The 27,998-nt window shown below is 40.6% G+C and overlaps 2 long non-coding RNA genes across 2 annotated transcripts in view; one reads left to right on the forward strand and one right to left on the reverse strand.

Annotated features, from left to right (window-relative positions):
- The window catches only part of LOC121068964, a 64,585-nt gene that overhangs the window by 8,940 nt on the left and 27,647 nt on the right, over positions 1–27,998 (reverse strand). The window contains exons 3-5 of the long non-coding RNA XR_005819169.1: positions 16,762–18,265; positions 13,370–13,481; positions 1,664–1,812 (exon numbers count right to left, since the gene is read on the reverse strand). This is a non-coding gene — a long non-coding RNA (uncharacterized LOC121068964). The remainder of the gene's footprint in view (positions 1–1,663; positions 1,813–13,369; positions 13,482–16,761; positions 18,266–27,998) is intronic.
- LOC121068966 lies at positions 56–20,815 on the forward strand. The gene is made up of 3 exons (XR_005819171.1): positions 56–147; positions 15,541–16,277; positions 20,634–20,815. It is a non-coding gene; the product is annotated as an uncharacterized LOC121068966 (long non-coding RNA).

Consider the following 27,998-nt stretch of genomic DNA (forward strand, 5'->3'; position numbering starts at 1 on the left):
TTTCCATCACCCCCCTTAATTGTTGTTGGCCTTTGAAACTCTAATAACAATTACTGAGTGTCTTCTGGACATCTGAGCTGCTAAGTCTCACTTTACTCCGCACCTATAAGCTACATTCTGGGTAAAGTCTCACTGTCTTCTGGGTTGGTGAGTGCCACCTTTCCTATTAATGTCTCCTATAGACTCCACTTTTTCTCCAGCCATTAATAACAGTGATTGTAAGAACAAAGAACTGGCTTGAATGTCATTCAGAGAGGCTCTCAGCCATGGGAGTTTTCCCCCAGCTCCATTTCAGGCAGCATCAGTGAGGGGTTAAGTATCTCATAGAGAAAGGACCACTATGTAGCAGGAGTGACTATTTTTGGATGAAATTGCCAGGATTCCCTAATCTAAAGAGGGTACAACCATTCTTTGTCTTTTTTTTTTTTTTAAAACCTTGAATTTTCTGCATTGCCTGTTTGTTCGCTCTCTGGACACTGCCAGATATACATTTTTAAGCCCTCTTGGCTTTGAGACATCTTCTTTTCTGCCTTAATCAGTAGATACTTTGCTGGATATAATTATGACCGGAAACCCTTATGTGCATGTTAACATAGTTTGAAAATCAACTGAATATCTAGAGTTTGGGAGTTTTGGTTATAACTTACTATCCTCTCAGTGATTAACAGGCTATTCCACATTTGCCCACAATTCCACTAATCTTCTTGTAAATGCCCCTCCACATCCCCAGATTGTTTTGTCTTGCTTAGCTTTAACTCATCATGGCTTTTAACTCTCATTTTTTCCTGCTAGCAGTAACTTAGAGAATGTTCTTGTGTAGCTGCCACCTCTGTTTTCCATTTCCAGAACAGTTCATTTGTTAACCTCAGATTTTTTGAGCAGTCCCTTGTGAAGCCACATTGGCTTTTTTCATGTTCTTTGCATATTTTTTTTTCTCAGAGGAATTTTAATCTGTTGCACCCTAAATTCTCATTTCTTATTAGAATTCTCCAGCTTGTTTTCACACCCTTGGATTTGAGGTACTTCTTCTCATTGTATCCAGCCCACTAAGACCCTGATTTAGCTAAGCAGTTAAGGATGTGCTTAATTTAAAGAATGTGTATAATCCTATCCCTGTTCAACAGAACACATATATCAACTGCTACTCCAATGGGACAAAGGCACATGCTGAAATTTACTGTAAATTTGTAAAAATGTCTATTCCTGAAATCTAATCCTCCAGTCCTACTGCAGCACCTTCTGGCTCCTAAACAGTTTTTCTCAATTAAACAAAAGATGATTTTGTAATACTCAGTTGCTTTTATCCTTTCATTTTCATGGTACTTGTTACCTTCTGACCTTTAAGATCACTGAGTTTTTTACATCCCCTAGAGAGAAGTAACCGCATGTTTTACCATATTGGCATAACAGGCTATCATGCTCTTGTGAAGCAAGAGACTCTTTATACACAGTAAGCAAAATAAAGCTGACTTTCTAGACCTCCAATTTCTGACTGATAGGATTTGCATTTGTGAAGGATCAACTGTGAAGGCTCAAACTTACATGGTTGTAAGGCTTTGTATGGGTGCAGAAAATGCCCAGAGACAATATGCTCCCAGACCAGGCTTTACCTTGTTTCCATAGTTAGGTGACTTTTTACTCTCTTGTAGAAAGTGACACCTACCATGCACATAGAAACATGTTTCCATGAGATGAAGGAGCAGAGAGAGACCGCACATGCCCCAGAGTGGTTGATCATCATTTCCATGCTCTCAGTCACTGCTCCCTGCAGTAATTTGTCCCCTCCTCATTGCAAGAATCAAATGAACTATCCTGAATGAAAGAAGTTGTGATTCAGTACCATAATACTGTCCTGGTGACTTTTTGTTTTCAACCCAAGCTTCAAAAACAGTCATATTTGTTCTAGTAGCCAAATGCAAATTGAAAAGAAATGGAAAAGAAGTGACAAGCAAATCTTTTCAGGATTGAGCTTTGCCTTATTAATTAAAGCTGATAAAGTAAGGATAACACTTAAGAATTTTGCACCTTGAGGCAATCAAGGAAGTCTGAGTCCTCACAGTCAATCAGACGCAGTACTTACAGCTTCATTCACTGTCTCCTAAGAAATATGTCACTTTGCTTCTTGGCTCCACTGTTGACTCAGAGAGGAATATGATTTCCAGGCGAAAAGCAGAACAGAACACAGACCTATTTGATTCCTGGCTTGGTATCTTGTTTTTGGCTTAAACAAAGCTTTGGTTTAAATTACTATTATTATTTTTTTGATGTTGTTGGATTTTGGAGGGAGGGGGTATGTAGTTTTGCCTCATTTTTCAGTATTATCTGTTAAAAGTATTGTGCAGCTTGATGCTATCACCCACACCCCAACAGTACTTTAGCACTTTATCACTTACTCCCTTTCAACCAGGAGAGGAATTTTTCTTGGTGTTAATAGAAGTGCAGTAAAGCGCTGCACAGGACCCCTCTGAGAGGGGAAGTACAGAGGGGTTAGTCTAAATTAGAGTTTGGGTGTTTTTTTAAACAAAAATAAAATATTTTATTAACATAGGAAATGATTCAGAAGAATTTGCAGTCTACAAAGCAGGGTAATGTCCTTCAGATGGTACAATTACCCAGACAACTGGAAAAACTTGCAATTGCACAAATAAGGCATAGCACTGAAAAGCTGATAACAATGTAGGAAGTTACAGATAGGTATTGCTCATCTAGGCAAGGGTGAGCGTATTGCATGCAATCAGCAGCCAAACTTGGATAACATGATATGTAACATATTAAATAAAGATGTTTAACGTTTCTTCATAATAAAGTAGAGAAGTCATAAATCACAAAGTACTGAATCCTTTGGGTACCACAATTCTACAAGTTTGAAGACAAAGAAGATATCAAGTTTCATTCTCGTCCTCATTATAATCTCTGTGTAGTAACCCTGAGGTCAGGGAGAGAGGTGAGAGTCTAAGGAGGTAAGCCTTCAATGGGGAAGGAGTGATTTTGTTTTAGACTGCCATGATTTCTTAAAAGAAGATTCTGCTGCCTGAGTAATTTGGAGCCTTTTGCCTCAGAGATCTGAAATAACAGTGAAATTGGTAATACATTAAGTAATTCAGGGATTATTTTGTAACTGAGACTGCCCTTTAAATTTATCCACTTTCCCTGTAAAATGTTCCCTTCCAAGAACTAATTACTGAGTCATTCCATTCCTGTGTCATGTAAGTACTGTTTCTTTCCATTTCCAGGGTTTTTTGTGTCTGCATGAACCATTCCTGTTTCTCCACACTAGCACACTTTGGCTACTCACAGAAAGGTAGATGGGACTATTCAAACTGACTGGCCATCTTGCGTCAGAGGGGAATTAGCAAACCCTGATAACTGCCTATTTGCTATCATTCACCTAATCATTTCCAAGTACTTTTGAGCCACGAAAGCTTTAAAATGTCTCACGTCGTTGGTATTTTTAACCTTCAGTAAGAGATGCAGGAACAGCTTAGCCACCGTGCTGTAGGTCATACAGGCAGCAACAGAGAGGGGCCCCAAAGAAGCTGATAAGGCTGCAGCGTTCCAGCCACTAGACAACACCACCTCCTTCTGGAAAGAAAAGTCAGCAACATGGTTTTCCAATGCAGGGAAGAAAATAAAATAAAATCACTGCAACTCCTTGAAAACAGTTGCAACACAGCCTTCTTCCCTGAGACCGGGGAAATAAAAAGTGAATTGGGAAATTCACCTTATGAGTCACATGCTATGTATTTCTACATTAAAATGAAAACAATGAGGTGTTTAGAACTTGTTCTAGAAGATAGAAGGACACATGAAGGATGTGCCCAGGGGCTCAGCTGGCCCGAAGAGCCTGTGTTTGAAGCAAGATCACCGCGACTACGGAGAAATTGGGTAGGCACGTGAACAAGCTTTTGCTGGTTGATCAAGATTGGGTCTGCTTTCTGGTTAGGTTTCACAACCCATGAGGCTGTCTCTGGTACCCAGCCTAGCCAGCGCAGGGAGAGCTGTACTGAAGGGTATGCGCGAGCACCTCATCCATCTGGTCTAGTGCCATAGTGAGGGATTTCCGAGAACACAACCTGGAGGCTGCTTTTGAAGTTTCAGACCTATGGGGAGACCAAGTGAGCAGATTGTGTCCAGAACCCAGGATGTATGGAGCTGAGATCATTACAGTGTCATTCCTACCGCGGCGAGCACTGAAAGGAGTCCAGACCGTTATTGCATAAGAGTCAAGCGTTTTCCTGGCAGTGACAGCGAAGAATATGAAAATGTTGAAACTGAATTTATTCTCAGTTTCAACATCATCTCTCAGAAAGAGTCAACCAGCAATGGAATTTCACGGGGGAAAAGCTCCTATAAAACTAATAGCTTTTCACTCTCTCGCTGTCAGCAGATGATTAATTCCTGGTGCTGGAGGTGCATCTGAGTGACTTAGAAGAGCTCTGGAAGTCATGAGGAAGCAAGAGAGGTTTCGACAAAGGCTTAATCATTCTATTCTCAGGACTTGTTCCATCCAAATCTCCACTGAGTAGAAGCCAGCAAGAATTTTTCCTTAATAAAGGCAAAGGAAAACGTCAAGATAATCTTCGTTTGCATCTTGGGATCTCACATGAACAAGAAACTAAAGCAAGACAGATTAAAAATGATTATTTTTTTTTTCAAAGTCAGATGCCTGATGTTAAGCACCTAAATATGTTTTTTGAAGCTTGTGTGTATACTCCTGGTGCCAGAACAAACTGGCTGCTTGGGGCCTCTGAAACGTATGCCACATAGACTGACACATTAATTTAGAGTCATGAATTTAATTAGAGTGACCCAAGTTAAAAAACTTTCACTAAACTATTCACCAGTGATTACAGGGGAAGAAAAAGAAAGGAAGAAAGGAAGGAAGGAAGGAAGGAAGGAAGGAAGGAAGGAAGGAAGGAAGGAAGGAAGGAAGGAAGGAAGGAAGGAAAGAGAAAGAAAGCAAGAAAGCAAGAAAGCAAGCAAGAAAGAAAGAAAGAAAGAAAGAAAGAAAGAAGAGTCCTATTTCTTCAATCTCCCTGTTCCTATGTTCTGAACAAAACAACACCCAAACACAAACCCTCACTCTGAAGCCCCAGCAAACAGTGGCACTTCTGAAAACGCATTCCCAGCCCCTTTCGCTAACTTGTGATAGTCACTGCAAAGTAGCTCTCAATATTTGTGATACTCCTGTATCAAAAATAGTGCAGAATAATGGAGAAAGAAGCAGATATAAAGATATTTCCCAAGCAACCATTTATATCGAGTACCTTCTAAAAGCCCTCTGCGCTAGAGCTGAGAACACAGAGCTGAAAACATACCATACTTTATCACTCTCTTCAGAATTTAAAAAGTATTAAGAATACAATATAGATCCAGCATGTATGGACATAGATTAGAATATTGTAAATTTTTATTCTATTTACATATTTTATCATTTTTTAAACTGCCCTCCAAACATCTGGAAATTTTCTTTAAAAAAAAACAACACAGTCTTTTTAGCAAGCGGTAGAAGAGCCAAAGCTTTCTTTCCAATCAAAACATTCTCAAATACTGATTCCATTTTTTCCAAAATTTCATTAATATTTTTGAAAAATCCTCATGATCTTTCTTTCTTTCTTTTTTTTCCCCAAATAGAAAAGTTTGGTTTAAACAACACTGCCATTACAGACAGAGAAAGTCCTGCTCCTGAGGGAGATGTTCAACAGTCCTCATACACATTAACCATTTTCTTTCTTCATTGTCCTTCATTCAGTCCATATGCTTGACTTCTGCAGTGGAAAAAGCAGGTGTCCCTCAGAACAAATTGCCTGAAGCACCTCTGGAGTAGCTCTATCTGACATATGATCTATACATGGAACCTGGTTGACATGCTATGGAAACAATAGCTTGTGATCACCTAATTAAAGACTGTATAATCATGCAAGCAACCTTCACTAAGCGCTGGAGGTTATACTAGGATGACTTATCAAAACCATTTGTCTTACCGAGCTTACTTCCTTCACCTTGACCTTTTTGTTGCTATATTTGGTCCCATTTCTGCTGTTCCACCTAGAAGGTCTTCCTATTTTCCCCAGGAATATATTTCAGTCCTTCCCTCTGCAGACAATGCCTCCCAACTCATTTGATCAGCTCATGCTTTTAGCATGCTGTGACTTCTGATGACAAAGTTATCAATGGGACAGCTACACAGGAACGCTTTCCAGATGGCACAGAAGGAATGCCACAGCTTTCTTCCTCCAGCTCAGCCCTTGCCCTTTCTGGAGGCAGACCTGTTGCTTCTTCTTTAACCTGTTCCTTACCACTTGACAGTTTGTGTAGAAGTACCCATCTCCCTCAGATTATTTCAGTCTCCCACACAGCTCAGTGCTACTGAAACCCTGCTAGATTAAATCTCTATATTTTACTTCCTCTGAAAATGAATCGTCTTGTCAAAGAAGTATCAGTTAACTTCGGAAAATTCATCTTTGATAAACTCTTTTTTTTGTGTGTGTATGTGTGTGTGTGTGTTGTGGGTTTTTTTTAAGTCAATTTTCTACTTGCCTTTCCATCTCTGTTCTCTCTCTGTTTTTTTTTCAAATCCTTGCATACTACGGAGGTCACACTAATAAACTGCCCAGATGATTTTTTCCTTACTTCAGTAGAGTGTGTTACAGGCATTATCCCCCAGTCATAAATTGCTACCTTTGAATTAATTGAATATTGAAAATCCTTTCTACCAGACCTGCAATTTCCTGTGACAGATCTCAGACTGTTATGACATGGACATTAGCCAGCTGCTCTTCCACCACAAACATGCTCATTTGTACTTCTATAGCTGCTCCTGTCTACGTTATAACATATAGCCTCATCATAAAATGAAAGTAAAGTATTCTTTAGTTTGAGGTCATACTCAGACTACATTGATCCTCATTCCTTTAACTGAGGGAAGAGGGGATTTCTTTTGCCCCAGCTTCTAAACAGACTCAAGAAATATACTCATTTTGGAAATGATCTTGACAAATGGTTGTGCACGTCTTCTAAGGGTTCACATTGGCCACTGATGGCAATGACCACACCTTACATTGTGTTATGTGGCAGGAAGGCCCTACACACAAATGCTCCAATCTGAAGCTTTTTTTCCCCCCAGAATTGCCCTAGAATAATAATCTAAAAATAACATTTGGTCCAACAGAGAAATTAAAACATTGGTTTCAGCTATCAATGTATTTGACATTTTGAGCATTTATGTCAATAAAGACTGACCAGAAACCATTTCAATGACTATCTACCTAACCTGCTGTAGCATCCCCAGAAGAGCTCCATCTGAGTAGAATAGCCTGGCTTGCTGACATGCCTGGGACCGAACCTGGTGTTTCTGCAGAGCACTTCATCCCCTTCCAGCTCGCCTGAAGCAAACTCAGACAGCACTGTGCAAGTGGTATAGCCCAAACCCACCCATCACCTAGCAGACAGGAAAAGCGCACACAGCAAATATAGGAAAAGTAGAGACAATTTAATGATTATTTTATGTTTCTCATGGGAAGAGCCATAGACAGCTATTCATTAAATCCCCAAAACTGTCTTCCAAATTTTTCTGTTTGAATATGTAAGGAAGATCCTCCCTTCTCTGTCTCAATCTCCTTCCATCTTCACCATGCCAAAACCCCAGATCAAGCTGCATTTAAGCAATATACAAGGAGTAATTTCAATCCACTTAGTATGTGTAACCAAATAGCTCACTACTCAGTATATTCCAAAGTTTGGGAATGCTTGTGAAGCTGCCACATAGCTTTCAGTGCAATGCAGAGCTCTGAACTGCCAAACTGGAGGTTTTTGCCATTAAATTGAGGTCCAGTGTGTCACAGAGTACACATTGTTTTGCCTAATTAGAACCTGGAAACAATTTCTTTTATTTTTTATTTATTATTTTTATTTTTTGTAGAACTGGTGAGTAACCACCAAGAGACCAGATTCACTTCTCCACATTAGTACTGAAAGAGATTTTGACAGTGGGTTTGGCCCTCTAAGAACCATCTGCCCTATGATACCATCTCCGCTCCTAATTTCCATATATTAAATTTAATTTTAAAACAGCTGAAATGCAGGATGCTTTTTTCCTCACATCACCCCTCTGAGGAAACCATTGCTTTTAGCTTCCATAAGGATTTTATGAAAGACTGAGAGAGCAAGACGTCCCCATGACAACCTCTGTAACACTGGTCAAAATGGCATATTTTTAGCCAGTGCCCAGCACATTTTACGTTTAAACTAAACACTATGTCTGTGAGCCATACACCCATGACAGATGCTTAATTTGGCAGCAACATGACAGTGTTCCCAGGTGCTACACGCTACAGCAGAGCTGGCAGCAGGCTTTTGTGTCAGGACCTTCTTGGCACAATCACCTCCAAGCGTTCCATCCCTCTAATGATTTTGATTGCCTCTCTCTGCATCTTTTCTAACTTCATGATGTACTTTTGACGAGCTACACAGCCTACTTGAGATGCAGCGTCAAGTGGTAATTTGGTCAGAGGGAAAAAGGGATCTGACTTAACAGATTTGTGGAGTAAAGTAGTTGTAAATAAGCATATGCAAATGTGAATGCACTAATAGATTTGTCAGAGCTTACTTCTCTCCTGTTGTTGCAAACCTTGCAACAGAGCATGTTTTTTTGGATTGGTAAGGTATACCTTCTGGTCATGAGCTGTACAATCCTAATGACCAAACAAACCAAACTGGGTCAGTTTAATCGCTTGAGCTCTCCTCGGACAGGCTTCCTGATTACAAACAATAAGTAGGGCAGCACCTCTTCACTAGGAAAAAGACAGAGGAGTCATAAACGAGCATACAGAAGCCATGGGCTAAACCGTCTTATTAAAATGTGTTAAGCCTGGCTAACATACGTTATCAAGCAGAGCCATCCCCCACTGGCCTCAGACATCCTGGAAAAGGGATGCCCAGTGGGCTTCTCCTCCCAAGGTGCTCCCCACCTCCCCTCACCAACACACCTCTGAGGGTGCAGGCAGGGCTGCCGTACAGGCAGAGGGACAGACCCAGATGGCAGTCGGACACATCAACCCTGTGGTGAGGCAACCTAACTACAACTGCCACCAGGCAACAACAGGAGAATACCCTAAACAAAACCTTTTTTTTTTTTTTTTTTTTCCTTCTGGCATGGCAGTCCATATTTTGTGAAATACTGGTAAATTGCAGGGCAAGCAGACAGCTTTTTTTTGGTCAAAAACACAGTATTTTTTCAAAAAGCAGGTTTTAGTGAAGAACATTTGACCAGACCTTCTTCCAATTTCCTGCTCAGAAAAGCCTGTCTCTCTCTCGTTGCCCCTGGACTCACATATGCCAGAGACTTGTGACTTGGAGCCACCTCTCACACTGCTTTCTAGCTTTGGTCTTGTCAGCAGAGAGGAACAGAGATATGCAAAGAGAGAGAGTAGACAGAAAATAGAACCCTTTAAAAAGAAAAAAGAAATAATGAATACGCACAGGCAACTTAGAAATGGATTACTACAAAATGATACTGACAGATGTCCTCAGAAATAGCCCATGGTGGGGAACTGGCTAGTCATACAGAGCTGGCTCTCCTTAGTCCCAACTATTGAGCTGTTTTGAAGCTAAAATTGCATGAAATATTTTCCTAACTTTACTTTTCCATGTATATAATAACTATCCACACCACAAGTGTGTTTCACAATTGCAAAATGGGAAGAGGAGATATGCACAAGACACTCTGTATTAAAATGTGATTCATGCTATGAAAAACAAATGAGAGCCCTGGATCTGACCTAGTTGTGAAGTAATTTCAAGTGATAATAAGACACCAATGATGAATTTGTTAAATCTGGAGTACATGTGGAACTCATCTGAAGCCTAGAGCCCCAAAATAAATACACTAATTTCAAAAGTGATGCAATGTGACATTTGGCCCATAAGCAACTTGCAGAGGACAGTCTAGCCTGCAACTATATTTTTTGTAGACATAAGTTTGGGAAATTTTTAATGCATATTAATATTTCTTGTTTACATATTTGTTCAGTGAGACAGCGTTCTCTTCCCCAGTTTAGAGACAGCAGAAGTCACACTGCTGGGTATAGTACAGTGTCTACCCGCTCTAGATGTTACACACAAACAGTGTATGAGTCTTTTAGCTCAGAAGAAAGACAAAGACAAAAGTCTGGCTTTATGCACATGATAATTATTATGAATCAATCTAGCATTTCTAATATTTAATATCATGTTCAAAAAACGGCTCGGTCCAATCTGTACTATAATTGAGTTGTCAATATGTCCATAACAGGCCTAAAGCAGTTAATCATCTGAAATCTTTTCCAGCACTGCATTTCTATGATTTCATCCCAGCAAGTATGTGCTGCCTTGTTCTGAATCAAGCTCCAATGTGCCCAGCATGTCCTTCATAGATTCTGTCTAATCTCTTCTTGAAAGACCTCAGTGACAGCAATTCGGCTACTTCCCAACAAAGCCTGTTCCAAAATATAAGCCTTCTGGATATGTCTACACAGTATCTCTGTTTTCCATCTACTACATATTTTGTATTTATAGTTCTTTGTAGTTCTTTGCAATATTCATTACTTGTTTTTATGGACATGATTTTGCAATAATTTAGCCCATTCTCGTACACTGAGTTCTGCCTATTCACTGGGTAAGGAACTTAGGGCTCTAAGATGGACTTCTTTATTCTGTTCCCAGAGCTAGGAGCATACAAGTCAGGAGCAGAGATGCTGCACTTTGAAGGACTCTGGTGGACCTGGACATACGTGCTTCTGGTCAATGAGGCTCATCTATATATAAAACTTATTTCAGAAGAAGGTAGAGCTTGAACCAAAATTATTCTCTGATAACTCTTTGGCTAGGCAAACCTTTGGTGGCTAAAATAGAATATCAATTTGCATCAGTTTTCAGAGCAGGAAATCTAGATGCGTCCTCCTCCTCATCAACAATATAATTTACTGTCAGTCTGCTTGCTGCCAGTTTTGTTTCTAAAAGGTTTTAGCTTTACGTAACTCAAGAACATTTGTCAACTTTTAACAGAAACTTTGTTCTCATTGTACAGCCAGCAGCTGAAATATATGAATATTGCCATGTAATATAGATGATGTCTAAAGTCAAATCATTTTCTATTCCGTAGTTTTTGCTTTGTCTCCACAGCATCACTTCTTTTCTTTCCCATAGCCTAATACTAAAGTGCAAAGTAAGAGTTAAGATGTCCTTTTATGCCAAACACTGATAATTTGTCAGTAAAGGAGGAGGAATACAGATTTACTAAGGAGGCAGATGACAGACTCTAAAGTAGTCTGACAATAAAAGAAGAAGATTCTAAATTTTCAAGGACTTTTTGGAAAGTTATTTTAGATGGCCCAATGCAAAGAGAAATCAGGAAGCAGGAGGCATATGTTACATTGCAGCCATTCACAGCACAAGGCAACACAACAGCCTAAGGGCAATGAGAAAATTTTTATACTGCTGAAGTGGTTCACAAGTCCTCCAGTAAAATATTCCATGTCAGGACAACAGCCTGACTTGTTGGCCTCTGCTGATTCATACTCTTTCAAGTTAATACTGAAGACAAAACAACTGAAAACAAAGTTTTGACGTGTACTTAGTTGTAAACCCATGACTGTCTGGCCAAAACCCCATGCAACTCTTACTAAAAAAAAAAGAATTTGTTACCATTACTCCCTTGCATTTACCTTTCTCTCTGAAAATAATACGTTACTGCTGAGACTTAAATTCCAGATAAGCTTCTGGAAGGGTTTTCAGGCTAAATTCACTTTTTTTAATATTCAAATGCATGCTATGTAATGAACATGGGACATAACCGAAAACTCTCAGAAAAAAATAAAATCAATTTAATCTTAATTAACTAACTTATAGCAATCATTTTCTTATGAGCACTTTTAGGAAATGAAAACCTGTCTGAAAGAAATGTTTCCATTGATTTCATAAATCAGGAGACACATTAACTTTAACATCATCTCTGAAGACTTGCCATGCCTGTAATCAGCCATGTTAGTAAAAAAAAAAAAAAAAAAAAAAAAAAAAATCCCTACCCACAGATACTTGATAAGCACAGCTATTATAAATATGTGGTTCCACATTTACAAAGAATATCACACAAGACAATCAAGCATTGTGTTGCTCCGTCACCCCCTGAAAATCTCTCTGTTCTGGAAACATTAATATTTCCTTCCTGTAAAGAATGGCTCAAAACAAATTATAATTCCAGTCCATATACTGATGAAGTTTCAGAACAAACAGATTTAGCACTGAAAGGGCTGAGGAAAGGCAAACAGTATGTTTCACCCTCATCTATATTGAGTCTCTTCTATTGTAACTTAGTATTGTAAAAAAAATTAAAAATTTAAAAATCTGATGCACAAATTACATTTCCACCCATACAAAGACCACTTTACTTTGCCAGAAGAATACAGAGAAGACCAGGTAAATGAAAAGCAGCCCAGCATTTATATATGAAGTCTAACTATCTCCTTTCTTCTTGTCAATAACATGAAGCTTCTGAATAATACCTGAAGACACATTTTTTATAACACAAAGCCCACATGTATGCCTGTCTCTACATAGTTGTTTGCATTTCTATTATTATGACATATACCGGGGTAGGAGTCAACGTCCCACATGCAAACATCAACTTCACATCCTCAGTTACAGCGATGTGTGTTAAAAAACTGGCCTAGGCTCAGTATTACCCCTGCATCTCCACAATCACTACATCAGAACTGCAAGCCTGGTCTCAAGGTGACCACTCTAAACCACTTCACTGCATAACATCCTCACAGCTACCAACATACATTTACCAAAGACCCCACCGAGAGGGTGCAAAAAGGCTCACATTAGTTTAAATTTCATAGGCATTTTCTGCAAGATCTGCAGACTCCTCATGAAGTCCAGAAAGCATAGAGTGCCCTGAAGCAGGACAACTACCTAGCAACGTGCACTACCCTCCCAATGGAATGGGATTATCCCCTCCGGACACAACCTCTCATAGGAGGCCCACTGGAGCAGGATTCGAGCTGCCCTGTCAACGTTGGGGCTCCTTACGGTGCTGCCTTCTGCCTCACAGGCACAGCCACCACGAGGTGGACAGACTTTGCACGTGTCTAATAAGTCAACATTATGATGGGAAAAGTTCACCCAATGCCAAGAGCTCCAGCAAAACCGTATAACACTTCATTTGTGTGCTAAAAGCTCAATAGGGATTTAAATGAATTAGATCCTTGTGCACAAGAGAAAGTTAACTCTTGCTGAGGAAATATTTTTTATCAGTAGGGCAGAATTAGAGAGGATATATTTCTTGGGATGCAGTTTCATCTGAATGAAAATTAAATGACTGACATACCCTGTCTCCGTAAGTTTCTTTTTCATAATTTATTTCTTCTCTTTTGTTTTATGAGCACGCAGTGCCGCCAGGGTCTTCTTTTTCTTCTGGGTAGCAAAACCAAAGATAAATTCTAAAAACCGAAGAAATAAATAATATTTCAGAACACTCAAATTCAAGGCTCTCTCTCTGGTTTCACTTGAAAAAACAAACAAACAAACAAATAATAAATAAATAATAATAATAATAAACTTGTTACGAAGTACAGTAGAAGTTTGCCAAGTCTCTTTAATGACCCAGAAACTGATTATGATGTACTGAATTTTGCAAGTTAGTAAATCTGCCCACATACACGACCACAAAACAAAGCGTTAGGACTGTTAACGACAGGATTTTTGTTCAAAATTACTTAGATCCAATGGCAGAGTGATTCCTAGGGAAATTTTTTGGTGGCTAACTGGATGACACCAACAGCATATAAATAAATTATTTGTAGACACCACCAGATGTTTCTTCAGTGGAAGATTTCTGCCAGACATGCTGCAGAGGACTCCACTGTCACCCCTGGCTCTCAGAAAACCATGGTGAGACCAGAGGGCTGCCATCTCCTCTTACCTCATCAGTACTCATCTCCTCTGTACTCGTCAGTATAATTGTGTATGAAAATAATTGTCCTTTTATGCTCACTTATGGAGCAGAGCAGGACAAAGTCAGGAAAGTTGCTCTCAGACATATCATCCTTGTTTTTCACTAGCACGAGGCATAAGCAGGACCTGACCCAAAGTCATCCCAAGCCAACTGATATCCATCCACTCAGTTCCCCGGGCTTTTGCGTGGGACTAAACACAGAGTAGCATAAAACACAGCACCATTATTTTTCACACACCAGTACACTGACAAGAGGTCACAACTGTTTTAAAGACACTCTTGCTGTGCCTACCAAAACCAAGGGGTCTTAACCATAAGATATGACTGAATTTGGAGGGAAACAGGTTGGAAAACGAAAATATATTTGCTATTGAAAATCCGTCTTTGCTAACCAAGTTTTTCTTGCTTTCTTATTTAAGTGCTTTGTGTTTCCATTGTCAGGAAGCACCAGACCTTGGGAACGGACATGTCCTTGGGTAGACTCATGATTTGTGATGTTATTTCTGCAGCCTCTGCGGGTCTTCTTGACAAATTTCTGTCTGAATTGTATTCCTTTCTGAAAGAAATATGCTTGTAAGTCAGTCAGGGTTTACAAATATCTCACCAAGTCAAGTGAAGTCCAAGTGGGTGAAAGGCAGTTTTATTTTCCTGCTATGAATTTTTCAATCACACCTATTTTTACGTTAGCAGGGAAAACTGCCGTGATTTAATAACTACAAGCCATTTAACAAACATGAACTCAAACAAGTACTTGTAAAGAATAAAAACAAATGCTTCACTCCAAAAGGTATGTTTTCCTTTCAAACATGTCTTCCGTTAGAATAGAAGAATAAATTTAACTGATTTTTACATGATTTTTTTTTTTTTTGACAAAAAGTTATTCCCTCCCCCCGTCCCAGATGGCTAGATGTTGACTCAGTGCAAGGAACTTGGGAGGTTATACAAACAAGAACCTAGTTTGACAATCCATTATAACTTGGCTAATACCCCTCTGTTGCCAATAACCAAGTCTCTGCTAACACTTTCATTCCTTTCTTTCTTATTTTTGCTGAGTACATTGCGCTCCGGTCAGCTGAATCACCAGAACCTCTTTTCTTTTCTTTCAACAGGGTCCTTTCTTTTAAAGCCTCTTATGGGAAAAATACTTATTTCTCAAATGCAGCACTTGAAGGGGTTTGCTTCTTGCAGGTGAATTTGCAGAAATGCTGATTTTAACAGCAGTGGCAGGCATGGTTTTCCCTCTGCTCCCCCACTTCCAAATGGCAGCGCCATGCAGGGAACCTGTGCCCAACTGTGGCACCCAGCTCCACAGGTCTGCCCCCCAGCACTGCTTGATCAAAAATCCCAAACTGCAAGCTGATCTTAACAGAGATGCCAAAGTCCTGAGTCTGCCTCATACATAGTGCCTCAGTCCTAGCGGAAAACCTCCAAACAAAACAATCCTGCTAATTCAGACTTCCTTATAGGCTTCTTTATGGAGACCTGAAATACAACTTTTAAAGGGGCATTGTTTATTTTAAATTATTATTATTTTTGGTTTGCAGGGCGGGGGGCACAGCATCAGCCTGCTGGCTCAGCTTCTCCAGAACCTGAATCCAGGTTCTCCCGGGGGAAGCCTTGGAATCCCATCCAGACACGTGGCAGCACAGCAAAACAACAGTCCAGGCATTGATTCACAAGCTGCGTGGTCTCGTATGGAGAACACACAGTCCCACACTGGCACCTGCCTGTCAGTCTAGGTGGCTCTGGAGAGGCTTTGGCACGGCTGCCCCACGCAAAGGACAAGTTCCCAGGGTCTGCCACCCCAGGAGCCGCGTCTGCAAAGGAACCCGCCAGGGCACTCCAGCCCAGCGAAATCCAGCTTTGTGGTCTGGAAACCTCCAGAACAGGCTCTCGAAACATATGGTGTTATTTTCACGGCACTTGACATTCTTCTAGGATAGTTCAAATGGTACATTCATGTTCCCAAAATTATGTCACTGCTTTCTGCATTTAATGGCTATAGTTAATCATCGCTCACAGCTCTCCCCTGTTCCTCTTTCCCTGCGAGAGCACCACGAGACGCCTCCAGCTGTGCATACTTCACCCAGAGCTGCCTTGCATGCTTTCTTTGCTCCCACTCTCGTGTCGTCCCACAGGGCTTGGGACTCATGAAAAAACATGCAGTGGGGGGGGGCACGCAAGCCCTGCTCCTGCCAGGCAATGCATTTCCCCATGCTGATCTCCAAAGCATGTCGGAGCCGTGCATCTATCAGCATGCCTCGCCTCATGCTGGGCTAAGGTAAGTAAAGCTTGGCAGGTTTGCATTTCCCTGCAGAGCATTGCTACTGCAGGCGGGAGTCCCTCCCAAGCTGATGAATGATGACTTCTCCCGGTTGGGGTCTCTTTGATGGAGCAGAGCAGGACTGAATAAATAAACTCGCCTCTGTGGGAATCAAAACGCTTCTGAAGATTTTGTAAGCTGAAGTTGAATACAGGAGCAAGGGTAACATTTTGAAGAGATCCTAGATGTCCAGGGGAGAAGCTTTATTTATCAGAGAAGTGGCTTAGGAGCTCTGAAGCTTATTCCTACCAAAGCCCTCAGATATAGGGTCTTAAATCGCTTAAACCCCTACAGTCCATGTGGCAGGAGGGGCAACTCCCAGACACACCGGTGGTGCTGGGGACCACACTCCATGGGGCTGTCAGCCGTACAGGATGTGCTCCTAACTGCATGGGCAGAGCAAGTGCAACTCCTGCTGCAAAATAACCCAAAAAGGACCTACCTTGTGAGGCACCTCTGGCACTGTGGAGAAGGAGAGTGGTCCAGCTTTGGACAGTGGAAGCATCCTAAAGGGTGAAGAAAGCAGTGGTGGAGCCAAGCGGTCAGGGAGCCAGGAGACGTGGAGGGAGCCAGTGGAGAGAGCAGCATCCAATTCAGCAAATCCCTTAAGCATGTGTTTAAGTGCTTTGCTAAATCAGGACCGCAGGGCGTCCATACAGATGGCCCTGGCAGATCTCGGGCTATCTGCTAGCACCCCATGAGGTGAAGAGGGGCAGCTCAGTGCCCTACAGCAACGGGTGGCGGCAGGTGAAGACAGCGTGGGGACACGGGCAGAGCCTGCAGCCTGCTGTAGCAGAGATAGTCTGCATCCAGAGGGCTGGTCCTCAGAGCAGTTCACTTCTGTGGACAGTCACATTGAGTTATTACCATGCAGTATCTTTTCCCTTTTGCCATGTATTTTTTTTGTGTGGGTTGTTTTTTTTTTTTCCTTCCACCCCCAAGGTTGTTTATTTCAAATTTCCCATCTCCACTCTCGATGGTGGAAAAGCTGTAGCCTACATGTGTTGTGCAGATCCCTGCCCCCCCCCCCCCCCCCCCCCCAAGGGTTTCAACAACAATCGGTTGTTTTCTGTACAGCAAGAGGGATTACAGCCCTGTGGTATCTTTCCGCATTCTTTGAAATCTTCCCCTCTCTCAGGGAAGAATCTGTTTCTGATGTTAATGTGGTGCTACGTGTTTGTAAAGCATTCTGGTCCTGCCTGCTGTCACCACAACAAGATGATAAATTAAGAGTTTAATTTCAGTTTAATTTGCACATGCAGATTAACAAAGGCGGAGGACAGGGCAGGGAAGGACAAAAGCAACGCTAATATCTCTGCCTCACTCACTTCACTCATGTGTGTCTCTGGGGGCTGTAATTGCTTTGTCCTAGTGTTGATACACAAAAAGCAAGAAAATTGAAGATTTAATAGAGTCAGTATTATTTTGACCCAGATATTATTGAAGGAGAGAGTTTAGGAAAGACTTCTTGGCAGCAGAGCTAATGCAAATCCTTCCCATTGGCTTTAAGTTTCTCCCCTTCACTCTCAGTGCTGCAGAAAGCACCATGTGCTGCCTTTCTAAGGTATGCCCTTAAACCTCATTGATGAAGGGTGGTGGATAAACAGCTACCCCAGCGCTGAGTGGATGGGAACACAGACGTCAGCAGGCCCTCACAATGTGGGCACGAGCCCTCCCAACAAGCTCTGAAGGAGACAACCCCGCTGCTGCTGGAAGCACACTGGTCCCCTGCCCCACAGCCCTTGGGGAGCTGGGAGGACACTACTTCCAGCCATGGTCCCATTCACGGTTTCCACGTGGAGAGCTGGCCTCATGGATCTTCTCAGGCATAACCTTTGTGGAGACACAGGTGGAGGAGAGCCAGGCTGAGGCCTTGTGGTGACTCCTTTTGAAGGCAGCTCCGTGTGTCCACTTGCCCCACAGAGGAGACCCCAGTCCCAGGTCTGCTGCAGAGAGGAACAAAAGGGTGTGAGGAGGAGGAGGAAGGGCTCCGACAGCAGAAGGTGCTAGGCAGCCCATAAGACCTTAGGAGACAGGGTTGCCCGAGCCCTCCTCCATGTTTCATCCCCAGAGCGGTGGCTTTGGCTCTTCCCCTTTCCCACCAGCCAAGGCAGTAGGGACGCTCCTCAGCTTGGGGTGGAAGCAAAGCACAGCAGTCAGGTGCTGAGCTGCTGTGTAGGCCCCACACCACACCTCTTAGAAGGAAGAGATATAGTCAGAAAATGTTATAAAGAAAATGACCAGAATGCAGACCCCTCGGATCTTGGCACGACAGCTTAAATGGACAGAAGTGTTAAAAATGGAGGAGCCACGTCTTGGCTGCAATGTATAAAAACTGTGCTAGGCATCAGGAACTTTTCAAAGAGTGCTAATTTATAGATGCTTTTCTAAGGAGGACAAGTGAGTATATTACTTTTCTTTTAAAGTGCAGCTGCAACAGCAAACCACACGCACGCTGTAGGTTTTATAACCTTGCTAATTTTCCATAAGTCTTGGGAGCTATTGGTGGTAACTATAAAGTTATTTTGTTTCAATCTAAGAAGAAAAAGAAAATTAAAAACAAAAGGATTTGTTTTCAGAGTACAACTAATGGTTGTACTGATCGTATCGACTGATTGTACTGGTTGTATCGACTGATCTCCACAGAACAGCCAGCAATAGCAGGGAGAATATTGTATATAATTTACTCAGCATTCAACTCAATGAATTGGATTTTTAATCTTATTCCCATCCATATCAATGGGAAAACTGGACACAAAGTGTGCAGGGACAAATGACAACCTAAGGAAATGCCAGATGAATCAGTAACCATTTTGGCTGCATGCAGAAAATCTGTAGCCATCAGAAGAGAGATCCCGGGAGTATTGCACTGGATGAGGTACTCGCATGGAGAGGAATCAACTCCCAGCTCTGTTACACATTTCCTTGCATTGATACTCCCACTTGTAAAACAGGCAGCTACAATATAAGTTCAGTGAGGTGTGCAGGAAACTCAGATACTGCGGTAAGGAGGAGCACGTAGATACCTAGACTGAAATCCTCATCTTCTGTTCCCATCACCACCTAAAGCACCTACCAGCCATTTTATTTTATGCCAGCTCTCAAGGTTTGTAATGATGCTTCTGTCCCATAGGAGAGGAAAACCAAGTCTGGCATGGCATCATGCCAAAATTGCTCAGCATCAGGGTACAGTGTAGAAGACTTAAGTCCATCTTCTGATTTTACCAGCAATAGAGGAAGCTTTTGATTTGAGTCAAGAAGAGTAGAGCTCTGACTGCAAGTTTGCCTAACTACCTGTGGAAAAGGGGTAGGAGCAGCTTTCTCTGCAACTAAAACATTTGCAGGGGGCATAAAATGAAAATCTACTCAAGTTCTAACCACAGTCCACATTTTTTAACAAAATATTTTAGCCATACCTTAAAATGAGACAAGAGGAGAAGTCTGCACAGAAAGGTTTATATTTAACAGACTGAAAACGGAACTGAAGATTTTCTCTCTTCCACTTCTCTGCAATTTTGTTTTTGCTCGATGGTTTCAGAAAAAAAAAAAAAAATCACTGTCAAACCCCTATGGAGGTCCAAAATGCTGCTCATGTTCCAAAATCACCGGGAGAGCTCACATAATAAAATATTTGTTGGAAAGGCACCAGGGCATATTAAGTATAGAGAGGCAGCCTTAACTCTCACTTTCCATACTTTCATGTGCCTGAGTCAGAACCTTAATGTTATTTGAACTGTATCCATACTGTGGATTTAACGTAAAGCATTTCTTCACCTATCCAACACCTTTTTTTTTTTTTTTAGTCCCACGTGTTATTATCTCATTAGTTGAGTTATTTTAGCTTCACTTAGCATGCAGGTGATATTGCCAATTTGCTACCTAGTCATAAAACTATGTATCCTTTTATTGTCATTGGAGTTTTAAAAAATATGTGCTAATACTACCATCCCAAGATATATTTTACTAGCTGAAGAGTACATAATTAAGCATTTCATTACCATAATAAAAATGAAATTGTATGAAGAGAAAATTGTAGATTTTTGTATGCTATTCTCATTTTGTGCAATATTATTCTAATTTTCATTTGCTTCTGATTCTATATATAACCTGATTAGCAAACATCACATGAGAGACTTAAAACTAAATGGTCTGGAAACGGGAAAAGGAGTTAAGTAAGTTCATAATGGCACCCAGAGATCTGCCAAAACAGTTTTTAAACTGTTCCCGACCAAGGTATAAAAATCTGTGGCTAGCTATATTCATCAGCACAAAGGCAGTGATATCATCAGCTTGTTAATATATCTTCCTTTTTAGGGCCACCAGCGGTCAAGAAGAAGATTCAGCGTGTTGGTTTTGTTCCATAAATACTTATTAACAGAAGCACCCAGCAGAATGAGGGAAGAACATTAATATCCAGGAACAAGTCCATGTTGCAATGAAACAGCAGCAACAGAAACAAAGGCTATACACTGTTTTGTCCTTAAACCAAGCAATCACCCTCTGGCTCACAGAGAAAACACAACCCATGAAATGAGAGTCCTGGTAAAGCTCTTGAGAACCTTCTGCTTTCTGCCCTGTCTTAAAAGACACCAGAATTTCCATCTTTATACATTTCCCTTACTTCTTGTTTAGGGAATACTTTGTGTAAGTATTCCTTGTAAAATGTGTTGATCCTGAGATATTTCAAATAAATATGCTGGTTTTATTACATGTTAAGATTTGTTAAATTATTATTATTGCTCAGAGCCCAAGAGTTTAGGAGCCCAAGAGTTTCAGGTGAGTTTAGCATGAAAGCTTAGCATACACAAAAAGAAAGTCAGAAACATGCATGATAAAAGTTGAGAATGCTGACTGGAAGCTATATGGTCATTCACTGAATTCACAGAAAACCAATAATCTTGTTAAATTTTACAAATGAAAACTCAGTATTCTTGAGCTAGTCAGTGCGGCTCATGATTCATGTTGGCTAATTCCTCTTTCATATCTAACATGGAAAGCTTTCTGAACTTTTTTATATTCCCTCCGTCTGAAAGAGAGTGCTGCTGTAGCACACATGAAATAGGTTTCCTAGTCTACAGCATTCACTTTATATTCAAAAAAATACTAGTTGATAAAAGAGGACAACATAACATCAGGTGAGATGACAAGTAATGAATCAGCTATATTACTTCACAGAGAAGACTTTCTGTGTGCACATTGCTGAATTTTCAATCACAGTTAATTTACTTAATAGGACTGGAGAAATAATACGCAAAAACACATTAGCTCCTTTGACTCTGTATGAGATATACAGACAAAAGACTCTTTGCACCAGCCCCATGAAAAGAGACAGTGAGACTGAGCCATGGTGACTGAATTCAGCAAAGATCCGAGTAAAATTAAGAAGAAAATATCTTGCAGTGTTGGAGTGTAACGGGGGAGGGGGCTTCAAAATAATTCAAAAAGATAGGCCACATATTACTGGTCTTAAAAAATGTGAGTCCGGTCTGCCAACTCAGCTCTGCTGAACAGTAACTGATAAAATAGGGTCTTCAAGTGAGCAGCAACTAACTTCTGGAGCTTACTACTGCTCTAACGCACCTTTCTGTGTGCGTACCATGCACTGGAGTTCGTCTCAGGGAAGCTGCCCACAGCTGTACACAGCACCCCTATTTCCAAACAAAGAAACAAAACGGACATTTATAGGGCTTTTCTTCTCCTTCAACCAGAGACACATACCTCACAACTAGCACCCCTATGGCTCACAGGAAAACAGTCACAACTAACTTAATTCTGCTCCCAAACAAGTGCTGTTGCACCACTGCCATCATCTCCAGCTCCAGCAGGTCCATTGCCAAAACCAGACAAAGATCCTGACCCTCACATACCACCTAGGCACAATTTTGTGAAACTGCACATACCAAAATTTAAGAACGATTGTGCAGAAAGCCATGCCGCATCTTTTCTGTGAAGGAGTCACTGGCATGTGAATACATAGTAGTACCACTGTGGCATGTACACAAAAATCTATGCACGCCTCCTGTACATGTAAATGAAAACAGTACAGATCCTCGTTGTGAGTCCAGTCCTGCTCCCTTTTATGTATATCATCTTCACCCATGCAGAGAAAGTTCAGCAATTATCCCTGAGTGAGCAAAACCATAAGGTTCATATGCATTCCTTAAACCCAATGAGAAACAGTGCTCTGTGCAGTGGTTACCGCACAAGGACTCAGCTGACTCAAAATCTGTATTTGACTTTCCTGCTGATAGATCGTGTGATCTTGAGTACCCAATTTCTCTGCAGGTTCTGAAAATGGAGGGTATAGGTGCCAACTATACACTGAGATGCATAGGAGCTGAGCATTACAGCTGTTTGTGTGCAGAATACAAACCTTAAACACTGATTTCCATGGCTGTAACCACACTTCCCTGCGAGTGCTGACTTTCATTAGCACAGCATGGAATTACAGTCAGTGTCTGGGTGTGAAAGTCCCATAAGAACCATACATTTCGGTAACTTATAGGCCATGCCAAAAGAGAAGAATTTGTTGGAAGAAGAAGAAGAATCTCTTATAAATGATAATTCTTCATTTCTTCTTACTACAACTAATATCCAGCATCACTTGCCAGTCATTTCAGAGCACCACATTTCTCAAAATGAAGTTACATCATAAAAGTCTGGTGAGGTGCAGCTCATTAGTGCAAGGTATCCTATATTGTCTGACAGAGAACTAGCTATTAGACCTTGCAACATGCTTTGATTATTTATTTAACTTGACATTAAAGTATTTAATGAATAAGCAAAAACTAAGATGTTGCATAGTATCGTAGCATCAGCTGTCACGTAAATTAGGATTGCTCCGCTCCACAAACACTGCAATCCAGAGCTGAATGTTTCCTCAAGACTAGGTCAGCTGAAGAAATACCTCCTTTAGGAAGAAAGACAGTGGATAATGCTCTCTTTCATCTGCTTCTGCAATTCCAGTCACCTTCTAGCTTACATGGCATGAGAAAGTGCTTTTGAGAAAGCCTGCTGCAATATAAGAAATGAACACTGGGAGTCTTGGAATTGCTTAAAAGTGAAATAAAAATGTAGCTATCAAATTCCTCAAAGCCACAGGCTTCAGCTTAGAGCTGTTTGAAAGCCCACTAAAATTAATATGAATTTACTGATTTGCTTTAAGAGCTGCCTTTGATAGCCATTGTATGTGTAATATGAGCATAACAACATTTTGGATTCAGTGGGGTATACCCCATTTCTCTCACCAGTTCCAGGAGAGCACCAGGGATACTGCGTGATGAATGCACTTCACTTAGCTGCAATTCTATTGTCTCTCCATTTCTGCAGTGGATTGTGCAGCAAAAGCTGGTTTCCATGATGAGGAGAACAATTCAAAATGAGTAGAGAATAAGAGCGAAACAACTGTTACTAAATTCAATGTATATTTATAAGGCTATTGTTTCTATCTAGTCCCTTGAATATTCTGGCTCAGCAGACACCCCTAACATGTCATCAGTCTGACTTTTCAGCAGTCCAAACAGAGGACATCACCATTGATGTAATTGGGTAATGTCACATATTTGTTCTAGGGCAGGGTGCTCTATAGATTTATGATACGACTGTATATTCTACTGGTTTATTACCAAAAAAGACATTAATCACCATGACAGATATGAAGCAGTACTATTCACACCCTCTGAACGGAGACATCAAGTAGACCCATAGCTAATTAGGATGATGACAGCCAGGAATTACGTTTAAAAGCCTCTGTTTATTCCCCACTTCTTAAAACTATTCCTCTGTTCCATCTTTTTCCTTCTTCACAAATCTGGTAGTAAAACATTAGGCATCCCCTTGTGTGACTCTGCTAAACAGTTCCTTGTTAGCAGACGCCTAATAACGATGATAAACGACGGACAAGAAAGCAGGCACGAAGCTATTAGGACCTGGCTGTGCACCCTCTGCATACACACAGCATTCATCTAGCACTAGCTTGCTTTCCTAAACCAGGAAAACAAAATGATGCAGAGCAGAAAATGGAAATCATTCATGATGTAATAGTGACCTGTGCGATGCCTTGGAAGTGCTTAAACAGACGTTAACATTTTCTTTACAAAAACAAAAAAAAACCACCAACAACACAACTTTGTGCTATCCTGACGTATGAATGTCTGCCTTTTCAGAAGACACTAAAACTCTGTATTACTTCACACACCACACGGGCCTTAATGCCTGTCTGAGAAGACGCATCGATATTGTCCTGCACACAGCGATGCAGCCAGCAGGTTCTGGGGAGGATGGGGCTGAACAGTATGAAACTTTTTTTTTTTAAGTTCTGTTTTTTAAACTTCTAAAAACAGGCTAAACTACCGGTGAATTCTTGCTTGTGTAGAAGGAAAATTTTAAAAATGGAAAAGACAAAATAACCCAACCTGCTTCCACAGTGATTTGTCATGGGAACTTAGCATAATCTTGTGTAAGAAACTTGACTAGGAGTGTATAAAGTTACTTTGGATGATTGATATTTGGCTTGCTGAAAGAAGTATGAAGATGACAAGGAACTTGTCACATCCATACCTAAATGCTGGAGACACTGAAACCAAGTTACACCGGAGAGTGCACTGGAGCTGTGAATGCTGAAGAAGAGCAGAAATGGGCAGAGTTGCCCTCAAACTTGTGATATCAAGAGGTAATCGGCAAATCCAGAGACATAGTTGAAGTGGACTTCTTTCCACGGATAGCCCTTTTCCTGCCTCATTGGCCAGATTAATGAGCTGATAGGTAGTGATGATAAATTTCTTTAAAAGGCTTTATTGGGAAAAAATGGAATGTTAACTTCTTTCCTGTTTTCTGAAGTCTGAGGTTTGTGTGTTCAAGAAGTCCTGCTTTGAAATAATCTTTTATCTGAAGTGGCTGTGGATTTTTTTTTTAGACAAAACATTTTGATAACATGCTTTGAATATGTTTCAATAATCATTTCAGAACAAACTATCACTGACATTTTCAGGAGTTTAAGTGTTGGAGAAGCCCAGCTTTTCCACAAGTATTTTTTTTGTTTTGGAAGAAGCCCGTTCTGGAACGAAAACATTTTTCTTACAAAGTTTTAAGACAGTCATCTTATAATTCTGGGGGTTCATTCTTATTTGAGATGTTGATTCTTTAGTGTAAGAAAGATGTACTGAAACAGAAGAGCTATCTAATAATAATAATAAGGAGCGTTAGAGGCAATTTGCAGCAGTGATTTTCCTACCAAGAGCCCTTGGTTAAAAGTTCAAAGGAAGAAGTCAGAGCAGAAAAGTCCCCTCTTCAGTCTTTTTGACCAAAGACCATACCTGTATAGAAATTGATGGCTTGTTAATATGCACACTGTATCTTAGAACAAGCATTTTTTTCTCCTATCTCCTCATGTTGAAATTAGCCTTTTTGATCTGCCTACATTTTGCACCTTTGTTTTGCTTTCTTTCAGTGGCTGGGTAAAAAACAGTTACAACACAGCTGCATCTATTGTTTCCTTTAACCTCCATGTTATTTTTACATGTTAATATTGAATTAACTTCAGGCTGACAAGAAGACATAACAGAAGAAAAAGAATTTTTCTGCCTAAAGTTAACTTAATATACAATTACAACAATATAATGAGAAAGAAACGATGCTTTACAATGAAAACATTCAAATAGTTAAAATAACAACACACACATTTCTGCATGAAGAAACTAAAACCCTTCACAGGTAATCTTGGACCTAGCCCATGAGTACAGAGCAGATAAGAGAGAATATCCACTGCCAGGACATTAACAGCAAGGGAAGTTCAGTTTTAAAAGAGCCACAAAAAGAAAAACATGAATAGCTCTTAATGCTTCTCATAGCAATGAAACAGCCACTTAAATGGAAAATGGAAATTTAAAAAACAAATGAAGTGTAACTTCGATTAAGGATCTGTTTTTCAAAGGCATTCATCCACATTACACGACTGGTAGTCTTCAGTCCCTGTAGTGCAACATGTTCATAGTCAAGCTCGGATTTTAGGGAGTACATAATGTTTTGATTGGAAACTGGATGTAAGGAGATTCCTTCAAACAATAACCAAAATGAAGACATTGACATGAGGAATTCAGCTGTGGTTTCCCATGCAGCTGAGGCTGTCTAGAAGCTCACTGACCACAGCAGGGCTGCTGCTCTCCTCCTCCCAATTTCTCTGCGGCTACCCCAGCCCCAGCCTTGCCCCGCTGATCCTTCCCTCCACCACCATCACTCACTAGAAGGCAGAAACCAGTGCAAGATATCTGCTTTGGGGTTGCTTTTATCTTTTACCTATACTTAGCCATTTTGGTGAGTGGCAGAGAGTACCAGGGGCAGCACCAGGTGCAAGTGGCTTAAAGAAGGTGGCATAAAGAAGGTGGGACAGAGATGGTCCCACTGACTACAATGACTACTTGAATAGTCCCATATTGAAAGGGAGGAACACATTCATCTTTGCCTATCTTTGTTCTACGTTTGTAGGTGCACGTCTATGTACATAACTCTTTCTGGCAGCCAGCCATCTCTTTTGTGGTACATTGTATGCCTTGGTTAGGGAGAAATAAGGCTTACGCCACATTTGTTATAAGAAAAAGTATCACTTAATAACTACTGAGAGTCCCAACAAGCCTCTTATCTTCCACTTGCCCGCAACATCACTTTACTAGAAGAGCCGTTTGGCTCACTCTCCACTGGCCTGTATGGCCAGGTAAGGCCAACAAGAAACAGCAGGAGTTTGGCAGCTTTAATTCAGGTCACAGCAACCCAGCCAAAACCAGAGCCCATCCTTCACTTCACGGAGAATTTCAAGCTATGCAAGGTTAATTACGGACAGCAGAAAGGTGAGAATGAACAGCAGTGGCACCCGTCAAGCTGCAAGCTGTGCTAGATTTATAAACAGGTTCTGTATTCAATTAATGCTCTTGCCTTTGGCGCGCAGAACAAGTTTGCTCAAGAGCAGAAAATACTGCCTAATACAAAGCTGCACACTGCAGTGCTTTATTCATTTTTCTCACATGGAACTGAGGGCCTAATTAGTTACATTAGTGCAGAACTAATAGCACATTTGTTATAATGGCTGTTTCTTTCCTAAATGTTTTATGTAAAGCTCACAAGTTTGATATTACTGTATGCTAAAAAAAAAAAAAAAAAAAAAAAAAAAAAGCAAGAATACTCTTTTCCTCTTCTCTGCTCTTGATAAAACTTGGTCTGTTTAGGTTAATTTTTCTGCCTAGATGATAAGCTGGAAAGATTTTCTCTCAGAATAAAAGATACCAGACATACTTATTATTCTATTTGTGAAGGTGGTCAGGAACAAATCCGTTCTAATCACTGATGTTGTAACATTAGAGTAGCAGTGATTGTACTTCAGTTAGAGATCCCATAGTTATTTGTAAAACAGGGAACATTAAACGAGATAAAAATGTACCCATTGGTTTGAAGAAATTCATATGTCTAGAGGGAGAAACCCCAGACAATAACACTAAGATGGTGATGTATGTTAATTGTATGAGTAATTACATAGTATAGACCCCAATGTTCCAGGTCCACTCTTCCATATTTTTCTTGGTGTGGTATTTATTCCACTGAGACTGTAACTAAATATATCTATATCTAAATATATACATATACATATATATATATATGTCATATATATATATAGTATATATATAGTCACCT

The sequence above is a fragment of the Cygnus olor genome, chromosome 4 (genome assembly GCF_009769625.2).
Source record: "Cygnus olor isolate bCygOlo1 chromosome 4, bCygOlo1.pri.v2, whole genome shotgun sequence".
Classification (NCBI taxonomy): domain Eukaryota; kingdom Metazoa; phylum Chordata; class Aves; order Anseriformes; family Anatidae; genus Cygnus; species Cygnus olor.